The following is a 23,345-nucleotide window of genomic DNA, read 5'->3' as shown; positions in this document are numbered from 1 at the left end:
CTCATTTCCCTGCATTTGGCCTATTCCCCCTTTAATATTCCTAACCACGTAGCTGTCCAATATATCTTTTAAATGCCACAACTGTACCCACCTTTCCACCACTTCCTCTGGCAGCTCATTCCACACACCCACTGCCCTCTGTGTGAAGAAAGTGCCCCTTTTAGATCTTTCCCCTCTCAGGTTTATACCTATGCTCTCCAGTTTGAGATTCCCCAACATTGTTAAAAAAAGTTGTGAATATTTACCTTGAGCATGTCTCTTATGATATTATAAGAATGTATATAGTTCCCCTCAGCTCATATGTTCCTGGGGAAAAGTCCCAGCCTCTGTTTATAATTCAAGCCCTCAAGTCTTGGTTACATCCTTGTGAATCTTTTCTGTACCTTTTCCAACTGAATGACAAGAGCAGAGAAAAGAAAGAAAGAAAGAAAGAAAAGCAAAGAATGAGGGACAAAGTATCTGCTGTGGAGCTGTTTGGACGGGGAGGTTGATGGAAGTGGGTCAAGGCTGAAGTTGATGTGGGCCATGACAAGCATATCAAAGCATTTCACGATGGTGGATGTTAACCCACTACCCAGTAGTTATTTAGGCTTATTATTGTGCTTTGTTTTGATGCTGGTACGATGGTGGGTCCTCGTGAAGCAAGTAAGGATTTTGGTCTGTTGCTGGGGAGATTAAAACATAGGCCAGTTGACGTATGCAGGCTCTCAGCACATATCCTGGGAAACCCTCAATCTGTCACATTTTGTGTGTTCACTCACATTCATATTGCTCTTTATCCTCATTTAGTATTTGCATCTATTCCAATAACACAGTTCAACTTGATGTAGAAGTTAAGTCAGTGGGCACATACTGCAGTTAGTTTAAATCACAGCTACAGCTGGATTATCTAAGAGACAGTCAAGATGGAAAACGAACAATGCGGCAGATTTATCTGGGCGGGTGAGTACTTGGGTTTGTCGAGCAAGTGGCTGGTGCCAGATGTCAGCCTTCCTGGCACAGTTCCTCTCTATCACATCCTGGTGGGCTCAGTTTGATGGCAGTGGCTGTTGGATGGTGATCAGAATTTTGCATGTCTCTTCTTCCACAGCTTTCTTGTTGGAATCTCTCGTCAAAAGAAAAATGGGCCGATATGGCTCAGAAGTGGGTGGGAGAGTTACTGAATTTAGCTGGATATCTCCATAGATGTAGGAGATGCCAAGGTTAAAGGGTTGTCATATCCACTCCACATAAAGAACCTGCCAGTTTCCCAAAGCCCAGAGGATATTACAGAAGTGTTTGGTCGAGGGTAAGTCTCTCTCTGTTCTTTATGAAGTTTAGTTCTGCATAGTGATAGCAAGGAAGATATGTCATGTGCTGGACACCGTTGTGAAAACGCTACGTTAGAATCCCCATGTCTTCAATTAGTCAACTAATTTTGGACCATCATACCCAGGGGCTTTCATGTTCATTTTCCCAGATCAGATTCAGAATCAGAATTTATTGTCATGAACATGTCACGAAATTCATTGTTTTGTGGCAGAGACACAGTGCAAACATTTATATAAACTATCTTACAAATAAATAAATAGTGCAAGGAAAAGTCAAAGAAAGGCAATGTCTGTGGTTCATTGATCATTCAGGAATCTGATGGCAGCGGGGAAGAAGCTGTCCTGTGCCACTAGGTTTTGTCTTTAGGCTCCTGTACCCTTTTCCCCGATGGTAGCAGAGTGAAGAGGGCATGGCCTGGTGGTGGAGGTCCTTGAGGATAGAGGCTGTTTTCTTTAGACACCATCTCTTGTAGGTGTCCTCGATCGAGCCCATAATGTCACAGGCTGAGTTAACAACCCTCTGGAGTTTAATCTTGTCTTGAGCGTTGGCACCTCTGTACGAGACAGTATGCAACCAGCCAGAATGCTCTCCACGGTACAAATGTAGAAGTTTCCGGGAGTCTTTGATGACGTACTGAATCTCCTCAAACACCTCACAAAATGTAGCCTTGCTACCAAAGCCTATCCTTAATTGCCTTTGGTGGCAAACATCTTCTTGAACCTTCTGGTGTGGATACAACTATACTGGTGGGGAAGAAATTCCATGATTTACAGCCAGAAAGTGATGACAGAACAGTAATACATGTACAAGTTAAGATAACATTCAACCTGGAGGGGAATCGTCAAGTTCTGTGTCCCTATGTGCCTAAAGTCACTGCTCACTGATTAGAAACACATCCAACTTCAATACCCTGGTTGATGCAAGGTGATCATTCCAATTTTATTCTTGCCCTATTTCAATGACACTATTCTTCTTTGGCTTGGCTTCACGGATGAAGATTTATGGAGGGGTCAGCTGCAGGCTCGTCTGTGGCTAACAAGTCCGATGCGGGACAGGCAGACACGGTTGCAACGGTTGCAATGGAAAATTGGTGGGTTGGGGTTGGGTGTTGGGTTTTTCCTCCTTTGTCTTTTGTCAGTGAGGTGGGCTCTGCGGTCTTCTTCAAAGGAGGTTGCTGCCCGCCGAACTGTGAGGCGCCAAGATGCATGGTTTGAAGCCTCTGCCATCTCGAGTTCTTCGATGTTGGTGATGAAGTCGCTCCAATGAATGTTGAGGATGGAGTGGAGACAATGCTGGTGGAAGCGTTCTAGGAGCGGTAGGTGATGCCGGTAAAGGACCCATGATTCGGAGCCGAACAGGAGTGTGGGTATGACAACAGCTCTGTATACGCTAATCTTTGTGAGGTTTTTCAGTTGGTTGTTTTTCCAGACTCTTTTGTGTAGTCTTCCAAAGGTGTTATTTGCCTTGGCGAGTCTGTTGTCTATCTCGTTGTCGATCCTTGCATCCGATGAAATGGTGCAGCCGAGATAGGTAAACTGGTTGACCGTTTTGAGTTTTGTGTGCCCGATGGAGATGTGGGAGGGCTGGTAGTCATGGTGGGGAGCTGGCTGATGGAGGACCTCAGTTTTCTTCAGGCTGACTTCCAGGCCAAACATTTTGGCAGTTTCCGCAAAACAGGACTTCAAGCGCTGAAGAGCTGGCTCTGAATGGCATTATGGTGTGACTAACTGACGTGTTAGGACACTGAACATTGGTAGGGTCTGGAAATAACACCACATAAACCCAGACCAAAGTTCAAAGGTCAAAGTTCAGATTTATTTTCAGATTTAAAAAAAAATCTATGTTGGCAATCTAAATTAACAAGTAATCTGATAATGAGACATAGGTTGAGGATATGAGCACAATTAAGAAAATGTTTTGGAATTGTTAGTTTTTCTTTTGCCAGTCCTAGACTGGCAATTAAGGATAAATTTGAGAACAGTTTCGCTAGTGAAGATCAAGAGTGATTAGGAGAATGACTTGGTTCTGTCATTTCCAGACGAGGACTAGGATATTGTTCAGAATTTAATTAGTGAATCCTCCTTCTGTGCACGACATTGTTTGCTGCAATTTAAGGTTACACACAGAGCATATATTTCAAAAGTTATCGTGCTTTTAATCAGATACTGATTCATTAGGTGATAAACGTTAAATTTTTTTGGAAAAATTACTCAAACTTTATCAGACATTTTTAAGGTCTGGGGCAGGAGGTGGGGAGGGAGGGAGGGATAAGAGAACATATCACACCACATGTGTATATATATATATATATATATATATATATATACCCACACTCCTGTTCGGCTCCGAATCATGGGTCCTCTACCGGCACCACCTACGGCTCCTAGAACGCTTCCACCAGCGTTGTCTCCGCTCCATCCTCAACATCCATTGCAGCGCTCACACCCCTAACGTCGAGGTACTCGAGATGGCAGAGGTCGACAGCATCGAGTCCACGCTGCTGAAGATCCAGCTGCGCTGGATGGGTCACGTCTCCAGAATGGAGGACCATCGCCTTCCCAAGATCGTATTATATGGCGAGCTCTCCACTGGCCACCGTGACAGAGGTGCACCAAAGAAAAGGTACAAGGACTGCCTAAAGAAATCTCTTGGTGCCTGCCACATTGACCACCGCCAGTGGGCTGATAACGCCTCAAACCGTGCATCTTGGCGCCTCACAGTTTGGCGGGCAGCAGCCTCCTTTGAAGAAGACCGCAGAGCCCACCTCACTGACAAAAGGCAAAGGAGGAAAAACCCAACACCCAACCCCAACCAACCAATTTTCCCTTGCAACCGCTGCAATCGTGTCTGCCTGTCCCGCATCGGACTGGTCAGCCACAAACGAGCCTGCAGCTGACGTGGACTTTTTACCCCCTCCATAAATCTTCGTCCGCGAAGCCAAGCCAAAGTATATATATAAATATTTTTTTTTCAATTTATTTATTAATAATTGTAGATGTGATTTTAAAATTCTTAAATTTCGTTTTTATGGTCAAATTAGAGCCATGTCCCTTAATTATTCTGGTTTTTCTCAAGAGGAAATAATGTTGACTTCATCCCAGAAGAAAAATGGAAAGAAAGTACTCCACCTACCCATACTCAATGGCCACAGGAGGTCATGTCCTGCCTAAGTTTAGAAAAACTTAGAAGTAATGTTCAAGATGTAAAGGTGAACTTTCGCAAGATATGGGGCCAACTCATGGAGTATTACCATAATTTAACGAGTTAGGGTGTCTGGATGTTCCTGAACATCCAAGTGTCTGTCTCCAAGTGTCATCCTTGGTTTCCTAATTTTATTAGATATGCAAGTTTGCCTTGTTTAGAGGGAGGGGTTTGATTATTAGGGTTTTTTCCCCCTCTCTTTTTCATTTTTTTTTTGTTTTCCAATGCTTTTGATATGGAGGGTTTGATCTGAAAAGATGCACACAATTTATATAATGTGTAATCAAGGCTTTATTTGAAATGTTCAAACTTTTTGTCTTTTCTCATACTCTAATGAATGTATTAAATCTATATGTAGTTTTTAAATTAAACTCCATAAAGATATGTTAAAAAGAAAAAAAGATTTATTGTCAGAGTACCTGCATAACATCACATATTTACCCTAAGATTCTTTTTCTTCCTGGCGAGGCAAAGGAGTACTCAAGAAGATACATACACATACAAACAAATAAAGACATATAAACAAGCTGACTGTGCAATACAGAGATTGTGAGAGAGAGAGAGAGAGAGAGAGAGAGAGAGAGAGAGAGAGAGAGAGAGAGAGAGAGAGAGAGAGATCAATAAAGTGCAAAAGTAAGAGTCCTTAAGTGAGTCTCTGATTGAGTTTGTTGCTTAGGATTCTGAGGGTGGAGGGGCAGACCAGGCAAGGATGGTACATTTCCTCCACTGTAGGAAGTGATAAACGAGATGGTTTTTAATGCCTATTAGGCAATTTTGCTACCATCATTACCAACAACTGCTTCTATATACAGGTAGCAACTTATTCACTGAATCTAGGTTCCAAGCTACCTTGATGGGACTTTAAGTCTGGCCTTTGGATTGTTCACTCACACATTTGGATAACCAATACAGTAACTTAACTGCCACTCCACCACTGTCCCTGAGTCAGTTGCAGTTGCAGGACTACTCCAAATGTCAAGTGCAGTATGATTACAGAGGCCATTCAACTCTTCTTTGAGCTCTTTCTCCAAGCACATTTTTAAATTTTATGGTAACAGGCCATTTCGGCCCACGAGTCCATGCTGCCCAATTTACACCCAATTAACCTAAACCCCTAGAACGTTTCAGATGGTGGGAGGAAGCCAGAGCCTCCGTGGAAAACCCATGCAGACACGGGGAGAACGTACAAACTTCTTACAGATAGCATGGGATTCAAACCCTGATCCCGATCGCTGGCCCTTAAAGGTATTATGCTGACCATTGCACCAACCAAGCTGCCCCCTTCATATCATCGAAGTCATCAGTCATGCAGCAGCAGTTTGATGACCCTGCAAACCTCTGGAGGAAGAACCTTTGGCATATGGACAAAGCTGACCAGCACACAGCATCAAAGCTTTACTAATGTGCCAGAAAGAAAGGGGACTTCTCAGAGTTCTCTAGAAATCTGGAGATTGGAGATTGGAGATACTGGAATCTGAAGCTCAGCATAATCTGCTGATGGAACTCAACAGTGCGATCAGCATTAGTGGGACAAAGAGAATGATCAAAGTTTCTCGCTGGGGTCTTGATGAATGTCAACCATGCTTTTTCTCCCACTGCAGTTGCTCTATCCGCTAAGTCCCTCGAGCAGATTGTGCTTAGCTTCTTTGGAATAATTTTCAATGAATGTGGTTAGTGCAAGTTCTTGAACACACAAGCTTGTAAACCACCACCACCACCACCCCCCCCACCCACCCCCCCCATCCCCCATGGGAAGCTTCCTAGGCTGACATACAGGATTTTGTTTTGGCATGGATTAAGCAGTCTTAGGTTTAGAAGCAAGGAGAGCAGATTAAAGATTGGATGCTGGTCTGGGTCTCCATTTGGGTTTGGAAAGCGGAATGAATATTGCCCAGCACCAGATTTACAGATGTCTCCCTTAATTATTTAGCTTGGGAAGAACTGAACCAAGAGTAGGGAAGTATAGCTGTGCTTTAATAGCTGCTCAGTGGAGCGTGGGAACAATCGCAGCAGCCCAAAAGTGGACGTACGAGTCTATTGAAATTGAAAGAGAAGGTAAATTAAAGGCTTGATTGTGGAAATATACCCTGAATACAATCTGTTTGAGTTGGCAGTAAAAGCCCAAGCCCCATCACACTGAGCACTGGTGCACTGTAGGGCTGTGTGCTCATGCTGCAAACTCATGACTGTATCCAACAGAATCATCATTTACAGCTGATACAACAGTAGTTGGCCCCATCGTCAACAATGATGATTCGGCTTACAGAGAGGAGGTTCATAGGCTTGTAGAGTGGCTCTGAGTCTCATCATGGACAAGACAAAAGAGATGATTGTAAATTTCAGATTTATTGTCAAAGTACATACATGATTTCTGATTCTGATTTCTGAGAAATCAGACTGCTCAAACTACAGGGGAATCACGCTGCTCTCCATTGCAAGCAAAATCTTCCCTAGGATTCTCCTAAATAGAATAATACCTAGTGTTGCCGAAAATGTTCTCCCAGAATCACAGTGCGGCATTCGTGCAAACAGAGGAACTACTGACATGGTCTTTGCCCTCAGACAGCTCCAAGAAAAGTGCAGAGAACAAAACAAAGGACTCTACATCACCTTTGTTGACCTCACCAAAGCCTTCAACACCGTGAGTAGGAAAGGGCTTTGGCAAATACTAGAGCACCTTGGATGGCCCCCAAAGTTCCTCAACATGGTTATCCAACTGCACGAAAACCAACAAGGTCGGGTCAGATACAGCAATGAGCTCTCTGAACCCTTCTCCATTAAAATTGGCGTGAAGCAAGGCTGCGTTCTTGCACCAACCCTCTTTTCAATCTTCTTCAGCATGATGCTGAAACAAGCCATGAAAGACCTCAACAATGAAGACGCTGTTTACATCCGGTACCGCACGGATGGCAGTCTCTTCAATCTGAGGCGCCTGCAAGCTCACACCAAGACACAAGAGCAACTTGTCCGTGAACTACTCTTTGCAGACGATGCCGCTTTAGTTGCCCATTCAGAGCCAGCTCTTCAGCGCTTGACGTCCTGTTTTGCGGAAACTGCCAAAATGTTTGGCCTGGAAGTCAGCCTGAAGAAAACTGAGGTCCTCCATCAGCCAGCTCCCCACCATGACTAGCATCCCCCCCACATCTCCATCGGGCACACAAAACTCAAAACGGTCAACCAGTTTACCTATGTCGGCTGCACCATTTCATCGGATGCAAAGATCGACAACGAGATAGACAACAGACTCGCCAAGGCAAATAGCGCCTTTGGAAGAGGTACAAGGGAAAAAGGAACAGGAGCCTAAAGACGAGCACTCAGTGGCACAAGGACAGCTTCTTCCCTGATGCCATCTGGAAAACAACCAACTGAAAAACCTCACAAAGATTAGCGTATACAGAGCTGTCCACACTCCTGTTCGGCTCCGAATCATGGGTCCTTTACCGGCATCACCTACGGCTCCTAGAACGCTTCCACCAGCGTTGTCTCCGCTCCATCCTCAACATTCATTGGAGCGACTTCATCACCAACATCAAAGTACTCGAGATGGCAGAGGCTGACAGCATCGAATCCACGCTGCTGAAGATCCAACTGCGCTGGGTAGGTCACGTCTCCAGAATGGAGGACCATCGCCTTCCCAAGATCGTGTTATATGGCGAGCTCTCCACTGGCCACCGAAACAGAGGTGCACCAAAGAAGAGGTACAAGGACTGCCTAAAGAAAGCTCTTGGTGCCTGCCACATTGACCACCACCAGTGGGCTGATATCGCTTCAAACCGTGCATCTTGGCGCCTCACAGTTCGGCGGGCAGCAACCTCCTTTGAAGAAGACCGCAGAGCCCACCTCACTGACAAAAGACAAAGGAGGAAAAACCCAACACTCAACCCCAACCAACCAATTTTCCCTTGCAATCGCTGCAACCGTGTCTGCCTGTCCCACATCAGACTTGACACCCACAAACGAGCCTGCAGCTGACGTGGACATTACCCCTCCATAAATCTTCGTCCATGAAGCCAAGCCAAAGAAAGAGAACATACATGATATCGCATGCAACTCTGAGATTCCTTTTTCCTGTGGGCACAGCCGAATTACTACTAATTGCTAGTGCAAAATAAACTGAACAGAGTAAACAAATAAAGAATTATAAGCAGATAATGAGTGTAAACAATCTGACTGTGCAATGCAGAGAGAATAAGAAAGACAATCATTAAAGTGCACAAGTAAGAGTCCTTAAATGAATCTCTGAATGAGTTTGTTGTTGAGGAGTCTGATGGTGGAGGGATAGCTGCCGTTTCTGAACCTGGTGGGTGAGTCTTGTGGCACCGATACCTCTTTGCGGCAGCATTGAGAACAGAACATGTGCTGGGTGGTGTGATCGCTGCTGCTCTCTGATGGCACCATTCCCTGTAGATGTACTCAATGGTGGGGAGGGCATTGCCTGTGATGTCCTGGGCTGTGTATACTTCCTTTTGGAGGGCCATTACAAATAAGGCTTGCCAGTGACTATATTTTGTGAGGTGACTGAGGAAATTTGTAATGTCACTGAAAACTCTCAAAGTTCTACAGAGCATTCTGGCTGGTTGCATCACTGCCTGGTATGGAGTCACCTACTCTCAGGACAAGAATAAACTCCAGAGGTTTGTTAATTTGGCCTGCGACATCACAGACACCAGACTACACTCCATCGAGGCCATCTGCATGAGGTGGTATCTTAAAAAAGCAGCTGCTATCCTCAAAGACCCCTCACCACCCAGGCCATGCCCTCTTCACTCTGCTACCATCAGGGAAAAAGGTACAGGAGCCTAAAGACGAGCACTCAGTGGCACAAGGACAGCTTCTTCCCTGATGCCATCAGATTCCTGAATAACCAATGAACCAAAGACACGGCCTCACTTTTCGTGGACTATTATTGCTATTCTTTTTATTTATAGTGTTGTAAGATGGTTCATAATATAAATGTTTACACTATGAAGCTGCCGCAAAACATTGAATTTCATAACTTGTTCATGCCAATAAATTATGATTCTGATTATGCTCAGGGATGTTGGTGTCCCCATACCAGACTGTGATGCAGCTGGTCAAAACACTTTCCACCACACCTCTGTAGAAATTTGTCAGGATGCCAGGATGATGAAAGTCCATTCCCCGCTACACATTAATGGTTTCTCTCGTAGAGAGAATGGGGAGCACAAAGTTCCTTGGTGTCAGGAAAGTGCAGCAGTGCCGACACTTCCTAAGGAGTTTGAATAGGACAAGGCTACTGGCTACCATTCTAACAACATTCTACAGGAGCACAACAGAGAGCGTCTGGATGCGATAGGGTAGCATAACATCAGATCAGAGGTCAATCTGGAGGGTGAATAAATTTGCTGAGAAGATCACAGGGGTCTCCCTTCCATCTATCAATGGGGAGCAATGCTTAAAGAGGGTTCAGAGAATCATCGAGGACCCTTACCATCCAGCCTGCAGTATCTTTAGCCCCTTTTTCACTGGTAGCTAGTCCCACGAATTAACTGGGAATTTACTGGGACAGGGCCCAGTGGAAAAAGAACACCGTCCAAATGCTGGCATCAAATGACATAATTTCATACTGGGGATTAACTGCCTCTACCCCAAGTCATATCCCGGTGTTTACTGATAAAACCATCGGAAAAGGGACAGCAGAAGCTCACCCGTTTCCAGTTGAAGGTAGAACACTCCGATCCCCGGGGATGAGTTATGTTCAGTGGAAAAGCAATTAGTGTCCCAGTTAAGGGTGGCCTAGTGGAAACAAAGGGTTTCCTATCTCGGAACATTGTATGGCCAATTAACTGGGATGCCAGTGAAAAAGGGGGTTTTGAGACACTAGCTTCAAGGAAGAGGTACAGTGCATAAAAACCAGGACTGCCAGGCTGGGAACCAGCTTCTTCCGCAGACTGTGAACAATTCTAGAAACACATGAATTATATTATCCGATTGCTATGTCCTTTATGTGTCAGGTGCACTGTGTCTATGTGTGCACCATGGAGATACGCTGTTTTATTGAGTTGTATACATACAATCAGATGACAATAAACTGGAGTTTGAACCCAACAACTGTTTAAAGGTGACAAATCTGATCATCTGATGGGGGAACACAACTACTAACCTCCAGCTAACACCAATTTCCAGCTTTGTTTTAAGCCTCATGCTTGCTGGAATTTTTCTGTCTTGAAAATGGCCCATGTGAGGGGAAAGAATACACTTAAACTGTCTAATACAGTGGTTCTCAACCTTTTTCTTTCCACTCATATACCACTTTAAGTATTCCCTATATCAGTGCTCTGTGATTAGTAAGGGATTGCTTAAGGTGGTATGTGAGTGGAAATAAAACGTTTGAAAACAAATGTTTTAATCGTGCCTAATTGACTCGTTATGTGCTCGATTTCATAACTCCAAAGGAAATGGCCCAAGACTATGGCTCAGGGATTACTTAAAGTGGTATGTGAGTGGAAAGAAAAAGGTTGAGAACCACTGGTCTAATACAATGCAACTCATCCAGCCCTCTGCTAGGCAATTTTTTTTTCAAATAGTATTCTAGTTTTGTACAATTTTTAAAATATTTTCAGCCAGATATTTTGTATCTTTTATTACGCTCACCACCGATTGCTCACCACGCTCATACCTTGTCCTTGCAGGATCTTGTAATTGTTCCCACATTCCACTGAGCAGCTTTGCACTTACATTGGAGATGTACTTTAGCCCAGCTAAAAGTTATGCAGAGTTTGGCATCTAGTTACCATCGATTTTCCATCTAAAGTTGCTGGACCCCAATTTACTTTGAATTTGCCCAGAAGAGTTCTCAGTCTTCGAGACAAGACAAAGAGCTGAACAGATCACATCTGGTCAACTGTAGGCTATGGCCGGAGTCATAATCATTATTAGATTTCTCCAATGCAGCTGTTTATGTCACAGAAGAACAGATCTTCTGTGCACAAGTGTGTCTGTTGCTAATGGAGACAGAGCTCTAGTACACACAGCTGTCAGTGGAATGGGCAGGCACTTGTAGGGAATTTTGGGATTGTAAGGTTAGAGGGAGTACAAAAAGAGTGTAAAAGGATCTGAACATAAATTTTTTAAAATTAACAAATCATAATAACAGGCTATTTTGGCCCGCGAGTCCACACCGCCGTTACGTTCTGAAGGGTGGGAGGAAAATTGAGCCCCCAGAGAAAACCCACGCAAACATGGGGAGAGCATACAAACTCCTTATCAACAGTTAAGAATTCGAATGTTAAGATCAGAAATACTGCAAGACAATGGGCAAGTTGGGTCCAAAGACCCTGTTTTCCTGCTCAATGACTCTTATCACTCTGTTATTCTGCAATTATGACTCAATCATATAGAACCAATTTTTTTCTTCTTTAGAACACGGGAGAAGCTGATTCTGCCCACTTAAACTAATGCTGCCCAATTGAGATGAACTGTGTCTTGTGCCATCTTGCTTGATGGGGAATAATGAACATGGCTTTCAACTCAAAACTTTGTATTAAACATAAACAATGGGTCAATGTTCAAATAAAGTAGACACTCAGTTACCTAACGAGGCATTTAGAGTAAATAATCAGTAATATTTGGGAGCAGACGATTAACACTGACATAAAAGTAAAAACACAATGCTCAGCAAATCAAACATCGTACTTCATCTAGCAAAGGTACATAACCAACGTTTCGGTCTTGAGCCCTTCATCATGGTACATCAACAGTTTCAACTTCACCACTCCCCTCTCTAACAGCAAGACTAACACACTGACAAGCAACTCTGGAGAAATTAATTTTCCAGCAGCTCTGAAACACTGACATTGCTAAATTAGTGAAATCATTGGTTCTGAAGGGGCACTGACAAAGTTAACTCTGTTTCCCTCTGAAGGATTCTGCCTGATCAGGCAGCTCTCACAGTTTTGGCTTTGACTTATTCTGAATGGTCTTGGTAATTGTGCTTGTTTTCTCTATCTTACAGAAGTAGATTTCTTCAAGAAATTTCTTAGATGACCAAAGAGTGTAATTTTGATGCACCTGATCATAATATTCCCTTACATGGACAGCCACAAAATTCAGAGAACACTGAAACAAGTCCTTCACCCCACTGAGTTTGTATCAATCATTCTCCATACTAATCCTGCACTAATCCCAATTTATACCACTGCCAGCATATTGTAAAGATATATTATTCTAGGAAGCACATTCTATTCAATTTGAAATGAAAAGCCAAATACAATGCTGATGTTGTACTCTTCATAATTAAAGAGTAGGTAGAAAACCTGGACCATTAAAATTGCAAGTACGAGGTGGTACTTAAAAATACAGCTAATGAAGATTTTAAAAGTAGGTTTTGAAAGCATCCTCAACATAATCAAGGCATTTCTAAGGTTTACATAGTTAAAAAATATATCTTAAATTAAATAACTGTTCAAGCCTTTGCCGATTTAATGAGATTACCAATGTACATCTTTGCCTCCACAAACTGAAGCCCAAGGATGGAAATTTCCCTGCACTGATCCATGTCTGAGACTGTAACGACAGAAAGTTTATTTTTAGATTTTGTTTCACATCTGCTGAAGTTTCTGCAGCAGAGCGAGACCTGTGAAGGTTCCCAATTCATGCTCAATTCTCCAAAACAAACTCAATACGAGTTCAAAGTTACAACTGCAACTTAAATACACTAAACACATGCAATTCAATAACACTTCTCCAACAACACGTTAAAATTAAATTTAGCAATCCACATCAGAAACGAGGACAAATGACAATACGCATGATTAAACAGATGGATTTTGCGGAGTTCGTCGGAGAGGCAGAGGAATTTATTAAGGGAATTTTATAGTTTAAAATACTAGAGAACAGAAATACAGAAAAACTCCTTTAATCTGGGATTTTGGATATGGTGGACTAGCAAGTTTTCAAAACTAGTAGTCATTATTACCTATCAATATTCCAACACTCTTGATTTTTTTTGAATGATCAGGGAATTAAGGGACATGGGAAACAAGCAAGTGAGAGGAACTGAGTCGAAGGCCAGATCTGCCATGGTCTTATTGAATGGCGGAACAAGCTCAACGTTCCAGATGGACGACTCCTGCTCCTACTTCAACTGTTCTTATGTTCACTCTTAGCATCGTAGTATAATACATTTTCCAGTGAACCCAGTATATTTCTAGAGAGCACAGAAAATGGGGCCCCAGTGAGTTTAAAGTGAGAACAGGAAACAGGACCAGTTGTGTTTCAAGGGAGTGTATGAACAAGTGCCTCTGTGTGCCAAATGGAACAGGGATCCAGAGCCCTGTTGTGTTAAAGGGCACTCGCGAATCAGTACTGAACCATCAGAACTTCCAATCAATGGGATAACTGATTATCAGTGGCTAGGGACAGATCCGGAAGGCAGTAACTTTGGAATAATATGACATGCTATGATTTTTGCCTGTAGCCACCCAGAGATAATACCACATTGTTGGACTGAATCATCTGTTTCTATGTTGTAAATATCAAGCCATTGCCATAATATCTCTGGAAACAGAGAAAGAGAAGAACTCCTTTTAGAAAATTACAAAGTCCAACACGATAAACTTTAGTGAGATGTTACCCCAATGGGATCCATGGTCACTGTAAGAGATTTGTGAGGTGGCACACAATTACCTTTTGCGCATTTCTCCTTTCAGAATCTAGAATCACAGTATTTATGTTTTCAATTTATACAGGAAAATGGCCCTCAACTTTGCCACTGCGGATTTTTCAGTCACAATTAACAAGAATGGGTGCCTCCAGTCTTCCAGCTCATGGAGATGGGAGGGGCTGAAGCAAGTAGGTGAAGGAAATCTCCTTTCTGATGATGAGTTTATTACCTTACACACACAGTTGATGCGCTAAAATTCTTGCTTGCTGCAGTACGCAAAACGCACCAACAAGTAGTACAAATTAAATTACCATGAGAGGAAAATAAAAACAAGATGTAAAAGATAAATAAATACTCAAGTCAATGCTCAAAAAAGATGGCCCAAGAGTGCAGGAGTAGTTTATGGTTAGTGTTGTATGGATTAAAAAAAAACTGTTCTTGAACCTAGAGCTGCCAGACTTCGGGTTTCTGAACCTTTTGCTTGAAGGTAGCAGAGAGAAGAGAGTGTGACCAGGGTGATGGAGATCCTTTATGAAGTTGGCTGCCTTCTTGAGACAGCGCCTCCCATAGACTTCATCACTACACAGAAGGCCATGGCTACGATGGACTTGACTAGGTTTGTCACCCTCTGTTGTCTTCTGCCTTTCTGGCATTTGAGTGTCTATTCGAATGCCCAGAAATACAGTCAAAAGAGTTCCAACTCACTTGCAATATCAGGTGCAAAATTTCTTCTCCATCATCCAATGATTAAATTGGCTTGTAAGCATCAAGTATATGGAAATATACCTAAACTTAATTAATTTCTGTAATGCAATATTAACCTTCTTAAAGCAAAGTTTATTTGCCAGGAAGTTGCTTGAACTCCTGCAAGATGCTTCAAAATAAATCCTTGAAATGCATTAGGGATTTAAGTATGGAGCTTTGAGAAATATTGTCTCCAATTTCTGATCACACTTACAGCAAAATTCCCATCTCGCATGAAAGGTTAGAACATTTATCCCAATGACAATTATTATGAGCTCCTGTTTCACTCAGTGTGAGTATCACTTTAGGAGCTAGTACAGGTGCAACCATTCACAGCTTTGGAGAGACTTGGTGGCAACAGCTCGTACAGGATGTACCCAAATTCACTACTTTGTAGAGGAGAAAGGACATGGGTGCTTTTTGCCAGGGACACAGATGGTGAGAGAGTCCTTTGTCTGGAACACTGAGGGATCACCACTTATTGACCAGCGACCATCTCATCGAACATGGAGCAGGAATGAATGTGTGATAATATGAAAATCGGCTGATGCTTCTTGTCTGGAAAAGGAGAATTGCTGTATCTGATTGTGACCAAATGTAATGGTCATTTTGATTAACTCGTACCTGGGTTTTGGAAGCATTGTGGAAGTCACGCATTTAGTTTCCACTATGCAAGGAAAAGGGAGTTGTGACAACCGTTTGTCCAAAAGGATATTTCTCTGGAAGAAACTTGACAAGGATTCGTGAGTTTTCTGTAGACCAGTCACTCAGTCTCTCCCACCTCCTTCGGTGATTACTTCTGTGCATCAGGTAAAATTGCGTTTCAACAATGGATTTCTAAGACTGAATTTTGGAATGATTTTCCAGAATTGTGCAAAACCTTTAATGGTTTGGGTATCACACAAGCACACAGTTGGTTTTGATTTGACTAATGTGTTATATTATTAGTAGTTATTAATAAATATAGTGTTTTAAAAGAAAAATATAACATTGCCTTGGTGAATTTCCATTGCTGCTGGTCTGCAACATAACACAATCAATGACCAGGAACTTGAAGTACAATATCTAGGAAGACAGGATGCTCTTTGTGACAAATATTCTGCATTCAACAGCATCATCCACTCAAAATTGATCACCAAAGCCCAAGTCCTGGGGTTTGGACTCAAGTCTCAACACCCCACTGTGTAATTAGATCCTGGATTTTCTCACCTCAAGACCATAATAAGCGAGAATTGATAAGAACATCTTCTCCACAATATCCATCATTAGTGAAGCAGCACAGGGCTGCTTTCTTAGCCCTTTGCTCCATAACTGTATGGCTCGATACGACAAGGCACCATCTACAAATTCACTGATGATACCACAGTAGTGGGATGTATAAAAAGGGGCGATGAGCAGTGTAGAGGAGGGAGATTAAAAACTTGGCTGAATGGTGCCAACAACAACCTCACACTCAATATCACCAAAACCATTGATTTCAGGAAGGGAAATGAATTTAAGGGATCAGAGGTAGAGAAAGGGAGCAAATTTAAGTTATTGGGAGTCACCATCTCAAAGGAGCTTTCCTGGATCCAACACACTAATGGTGCCGTGTAGAAAGCACATCAATGCCTATACTTCCACAAGAGTTTGTGGAGATTTGGTATTACATTGGAAACCCTAGGTAATTTACGTAGTTGTAAAGTGGAAAGTGTGCTGACCAGATGCATTACAGACTGGTATGGAGACACAAATACCACTGAGCATAAATGTAGCAGACACAGCCAAGGACATTACAGGCAAAATCCTCCCAGTCATCAAGAATATCTACTGGGAAAGCTGCCATTGGAGACCAGCAGTAATCATAAAGGATCCACAATACCCAGCACATGCTCTGTTCTCACTGCTGCTATCAGGAAAGAAGTATTGGTGCCACAAGACTCACACCACCAGGTTCAGGAACAACTACTACCCCTCCACCATCGGACTCCTCAACGACCAACTCAATCAGGGACTCTAGTGGCACAAGGAGAGCTTCTTTCCCTCTGCCATTCAATTCCTGAATGAACAATGAACCATAGACACTGTCCTAACATTGACTTTTTCTTGCACTATTTTTATTTATTTTGTAAGGCTCTTTAAATAAATATTTGCAATGTGATGCTTCTGCAAAACAATGAATTTTGTGACAGGTTTGTGACAATAAATTCTGATTTAAGGACTCTTATTTTTGCATTTATTGATTTTTTTCACTCTGTATTGCACAGTTTGTTTACACGTGTACATTGAGTGCAGTGTTTATTGCACTACCAATAAATGGTAATTCTGTCTCACCCACTGGAAAAATTGTCTCAGGGTTGTATATGATGTCGTGCATGGCATCAGTGCAACAGCACTTCCTGAGAAGACTGAATCGGGCAAGGTTACTGGCTGCCATTATGTCACCCTTCTGCAGGAGCTCTATCGAGAGGGTCCTGGCTAGTTGTGTCACAGTGTGGTATGGTTGCTGCAGAGAAATGGATCAGAGGTCCATCCATAAGACCATAAGAGTGGCAGAGAGGATCAAAGGGGTCTCCCTCTCCCTCCCTCCCCTGTCGATGTGATCTATCCAGAGAGTTGTCTGAAGAGGGTGTACAAAATCATTGAAGACCCCTTCCACCCTGCATGCAGCATCCTCAGCTGCTCCTGTTGATGAAGAGATACAGGAGTATCATCATTAACAGCTTCTTCCCACAGGCAGTTAGAATGCTGATCGACCAAAGAAACTCCTCGTACTAACCATCCGAGACTCTCATGAAACAATATTTATTTGTATAGATGAAATACTTGTCCTGCATATGTATAGTTCATCTGTATGTGTGTTATGTCTGGTTGTATGTCAGCATGTTTTTGCACTGAGGACTGGAGAATGGTGTTTTGTCAGGTTGTATTTGGACAATCAAATGACAATAAATGTGGCTTAACCTAACTTGATGTATGTACTCTGACAATAAATCTGAAATTACAGGAAGGTGTGCAAAATCAAGATCATCAATCAACAATTATATGATAATTTTATCATGCTATTTTTCGTTCTCTATACATCTGTCCCTCTATATGTCTCTGCTCCACTCATAGCCAGTCACTTTGAATGGAACCAGATGCATTACTCTGTTCACTATGGAAGTACTTTTCAGTTTTTCTTTTACTTAGAAATTTAATACAAAAGCAAACACAGAAGCTTCCATTCCCCTCTTCAATGCCAGACTCTGCTGTCTCACCATTCAGTTCTGCTACTACATTTTGGGACTGTTCCTATGGACAGGTCTGGGTGTTGGTAGTTCCTGCGACTGGTCTATCGCCACAGCAATGTGCCTTTCAGAAACCTAAAATATGCTTTGAGGGCCATTATTTTCATTAAAAAAAATCTTCTTAAATAGTACAATAACAAAAGAGAAACAAGAAAAAAATAAATTTCAAAACCCTTCCCCTAAGCAAGGTTGAAGATTAACATTCATAAATCCAGGTGGCACAGTCTTAGAGAGGGTCAACACAATGCTGAGATTCCATATTAACACGAAATCTTAAGATTATGGTAGTAGTCCCAAAAAAACCCCCATATCATTTAAAATTTAATATTTGAGTTACTAACTGCATATTTAATATTCTCCAAATTTAAACAAGACATGATATCCCTTAGCCATTGTGTATCTGTAGGTGGGGTTTTATCTTTCCATTTAATCAAAATTGCACGTCTGGCCATCAATAAAGTGAAAGATAAAATGTGGCATTGAATTGAAGTTACTAACACATCATCTTCTTAGAATGTTGCAAAAAAACCAATTAAAGGGTTAGGTTCCAATTTTAAATTTAAAATTGCTGATAATGTTTGAAAAACTTCCTTCCAAATTTTTTCTAAGCGAGGGCAGGTCCAAAACATATGAATTAAGGAAGCATCAGGCAGTTTTTACTTTTATCACATCGGGGATTCATGTCCAAATAAAAATGAGACAATTTTAGTTAAGACATATGTGCTCTGAATCTCTTTAAGTTTCAGCAGTCAATGCCAGTTTAAAAATAGAATTCCAAACCTCACTGGATAATGAAAGGTTCAAATCCTGCTCCCAGCGTTCTTGATTTTAATTAACGGGGCTTGTCTTAAATAATCCAATTTATCATAAATAAGAGATATTAAGCCTTTATAGGGAGGTTGTAGTTCAAAAAAATGTATCAAGAATATTCGCCTCGGGAGTCCCAGGAAAATCGTCTATCTGAGATTAAACAAAATGTCTAATTTGTAAATATCTTTAAAAATAATGAGCTTTTGACAAGTTAAATTTTACATCCATTTCTTCAAAATATCCAAAATTGTTGCAAATAAAACATTTAATACCCAATCTGTGCCAGTCATTGAGGGCAGAGACGGGCAAAGAAGAAAAATGACTAAATTGAGATAGCAAAGAGAGTATGAATGGTAAAGAAGTATCTGGATTAGATATAAAGAGCAAAGTATCATCTGCATATAGGGAAACTTTATGTTCAAAACCCTTCCTGTAAATCCCTGAAAAATCTCTGGACTCACTAAAGGCAATTATTAATGGTTTTAAAACCAAATCAAATAGTTATGGACTTAAAGGACAGCCTGACAAGTACCCAGTTGGAGATTAAAATGTTTTGACTGTTGTAGATTAGTAAGAATTGAAGCAGTAGGACATAAATATAATAATGTAATCCATTTAATAAAACATAATCCAAAATGAAATTTTTCCAGGATCGCAAATAAATAACCCTACTCTACATGGTCTGCATCTAACGAAAGAACACATTCAGGGATGGGAGTGGTTGGTAAATATGAAATGTTCAATAAATGACATATATTAAAATAAGAATAATGATTTTTAATGAAGCCAGTTTGATCTTGAGAAATAATTAACGGTAATATATTCTCCAGTCTGTGGGCCAGCACTTTGGCCAAGATCCTCATATCAACATTCAGTGGAGAAATTGGGCTGTAAGAAGAACATGAGTAGATCTTTCCCCTTTTCCCACAATAAAAGAAATGCAAGCTTCATTAAAAGATGATGGAAGATTGCCCTATTTAAATGAATCATTAAGCACAGAACTTAATTGTGGCACAAGCAATTTACAAAAAAGATTTTAAAAATTCCATAGGGTACCCATCAGGTCCTGGAGATTTACCTGACTATAATGTTGAAATCACAAAAAGTATTTGCTCTTGGGAACCAGGCTCCTCCAGACTAATATGATTATTATGAGAGAGCATGGGAATACTTAAGCAGTCCAAAAAATCCATCATTAGGCTATTATCATTATTAGATTCAGAAGTGTACAATCTCCAATAAAATTCTTTAAATTATTATTTATTTTAGAATGATCTGTGGTAACAGTACTGTCATCCATTGGAATTTCAGTTATTTGTCTCTTAGCAATTTCTTTCAATTTATTGGTCAAAAGCTGACCAGATTTTTCACTGTGAATGTAAAATTGACTTTTACTCCTCAAAACTGTAGTTCAATGGGTTAAGTAGAAATAAGATCAAATTTAGTCTTACATTCAACTCTCTCTTTATATAATTCAGGGTTTTTAAACTTGTGCATATTGTAAATCAATTTGTTAAATTTAATTGATTAAATTTAATCTTTCTTTATTAGTCTTTTTCTTTATACTAGCTACACAAGAAATTATTTGCCCTCTAAGTTATGTTTTCATAGTGTCCCAAACAGACAAGATAGAAATTGTTGAAGAAGAATTTGTATTAAAGAAGAAATTAATTTATTCCTCCATAAACTTTAAAAAAAAATCATCCAGTAGAATTAAAATGTCTGTGCCTCTTTATAGAAGGAAAATCAGGAAAATACTATACCCTGATATTCACATGATTTGGTCAATGAAATCTTAAATCTGGTGGTTCTGAGAAAAAACTTTCACAAAAATCCTACATCATTAATTATAGGGGTGTATAAATTAGCAAAAACTAACATTTTTATTATGTAGTTCACCTGTAACAATAATGTATCGACCATATTTATCTGATATAATATTATGATTTACAAAAGAAATGTTCTGATTGATTAAAATAGAGACTCCCTTAACTTTAGTATTAGAAGAAGAATGAAAATATTGCCCTTTCCACTTTGACGTAAGTCGGGAGTTATCATGGCTTCAGATAGGAGTTGCTTGTAAAAAGACAATATCCGCTTTTATATGTTTGACATGCACAAACACTCTCATGTTTTTAATAGGGTTCCTCAAACCTTTAACGTTCCAAGAGCTAACTCTGATAAGATTAATCATAACTTTTAATTAATGAACAAAAATCAGACATAGTCCATCACCAACCTCCAAGCGGCCACCATGAATTTGTGCGATAACACGGATTACACAAAACTTGAAGCCATAACAACCTTGTAAGCCCAGTTCTTTAAACTCAAATAACTATCTGCCCTCCCAAAAACCCCAACTCCAAAAGATGCCAAATAAGAATTTAAAACCTTTAAGCTTCTGCTGAAGATTCTAAATATTTCTGCTTATCTTAAAAGAATAATTATTCCAGACAATGAAAAAACTGTACAAATGTATACAACCAAAGTGAAAAAAAGTTTGCAATAAAGATACACAATGCATGCGTGTTAAATTCACGTCTCCCTTTCCCACGGACAGCAATAAAAGGAGAAAAATATATGCTAGCATGTTAAATTCACAAACACTTGTAGACAACAAGCATTCAAAATAATATCAAGTCAGCAATAGCAAAAAAACAGAGACCAACAGAACTTTGCAGGCTCGGTAAAGCAAGTATCCAAAACCTATACATGGTTAGTTTAATTTTTTCCACACATAAAACGGACTATGCACATGTACATTATTTTCCCACGGTCATATAACGAACTAAGCACAACACATTACTTGCGCAATTGATAAATGAGTAGCATATGTCGTAAATTAAAATCAACATTAATAAGGTAAAATTAATATATTCCATTTAGATCTTTCATACCAAACAGAAAAAAACAATTAAACTAAAATTAAAAAAACTTATTAAACCATATACCAAACAAGAACATTACCCCATCCATTAACAAGGAAGAAGAATACAACTTTACCCAATCAGAGGAAAACGAAAAAACTTCAGCAATAAAAAAACTTCAGACACCAACCATTTGGTTGAAGGAGACTCATTCAAGACTCCACTTACCTCTTCCACCGAACATCATCGAAAGTAATCCGAAGGTGAGCTGGATATAATAAAGCAGGTTTGAATCCTTTCTTACATCGCTCAGGCATGACATCTTTTTATTCTCTGTGCATACTCATAACCTCAGGGCAAAAGTCTTCCACGAGTCTAATTTTTTTGTCCCTGGTAATAAAGATTTCTCCTCTGACGAACCTCACAAATTACATGATCTTTTACTTGATATTGATGAAACTGAACGCAGGCAGCATTCCGAAGCTGGCTAAGGAGTCAAGGAATGACGTGTTTGGTCAAGCTCAGGATTAGTAAAGAAAAACTCCTTTCCAAACACTTCCAAGTAAAGGAGTCAGTCAGGTGACCAGTTTCCTTATCTTCTTTTAAGCCCAGCTCTCCAAATCAACCTCTTTAAAAGTTAAATTTGAAATTATTGGCAGACAGTTCAGAACAAAGAGCCTCAAATTTGTCGACACAATCAAATCTTCCTTTACAGATCCCAGGCGCTCATCAATGGCTGATATCGACTGTGAAACCTTTTTTGAGTGCAGATTTAATTTCCCATTGATTCTCTTTTACCATTTTGGTTATTTCCCACGTGTGCTTTTTCAGAAGGTCAGAAATGAAGGTTGCAGATGGAATGGCTGTCTCTTCCTCCTTTTTACTATTTTTTCCGCTTTTTGTAGCTCTAGCACTCCTTGCTACCATTTCAAAATGATTAGCAATATTGATTAATAAAGGGGCAAAATATAAATCACTTTGGTTGAAACGTTAAAGGTACATGAATGGAAAAAGAACAGGAACAACTAACTACTGCTGCTATTCCACACAGTAGCCAGCCGGAAGTCACCATTTTCAAATTTAATCTTCATTGTTCTTGGTTAAACATTTACAAACACAAATCTCACAATATTAGCAAACATCTGGAGGATGTGCTGTTTATAGAGATCCTGGCATGGACACGATGGGACAAAGGGCCTGCTTCCTTGTTCTTCGACTCTAATGAAGCTGCTCACAGCATTTGTTTTTGTTCATTCATTCACTGGCTGTGGACATCCCTGTCAATTCCAGCATCTACTGTTCAGCCCCAAACTGAGAAGGCAGCCAAGAGCCACAATGGTGGGTGAGGACAGCAGATTTCCTTCACTGAAGACATCAATGAACGAGATCAATTGTTTCAATACATTTTTTTTAAAATCAATTCCAGATTCACCTAATTTGATTAGTTTAAATTTCTCTCCTGTCAAGCTGAGATTTGAACTCGGGTCTCAAGATCAATGGTCTAGAATCCTGGTTGCC

General features: G+C 40.7%; 1 protein-coding gene across 1 annotated transcript in view; it reads right to left on the bottom strand.

The window, feature by feature from the left end:
* Nucleotides 1-23,345, bottom strand: part of hsf4 (heat shock transcription factor 4) — an 86,673-nt gene that overhangs the window by 47,334 nt on the left and 15,994 nt on the right. The gene's annotated exons all lie outside the window — the stretch shown is intronic.

Source organism: Narcine bancroftii, chromosome 10, assembly GCF_036971445.1.
Source record: "Narcine bancroftii isolate sNarBan1 chromosome 10, sNarBan1.hap1, whole genome shotgun sequence".
NCBI lineage: Eukaryota > Metazoa > Chordata > Chondrichthyes > Torpediniformes > Narcinidae > Narcine > Narcine bancroftii.
This window is presented reverse-complemented; position numbering and strand designations above follow the sequence as displayed.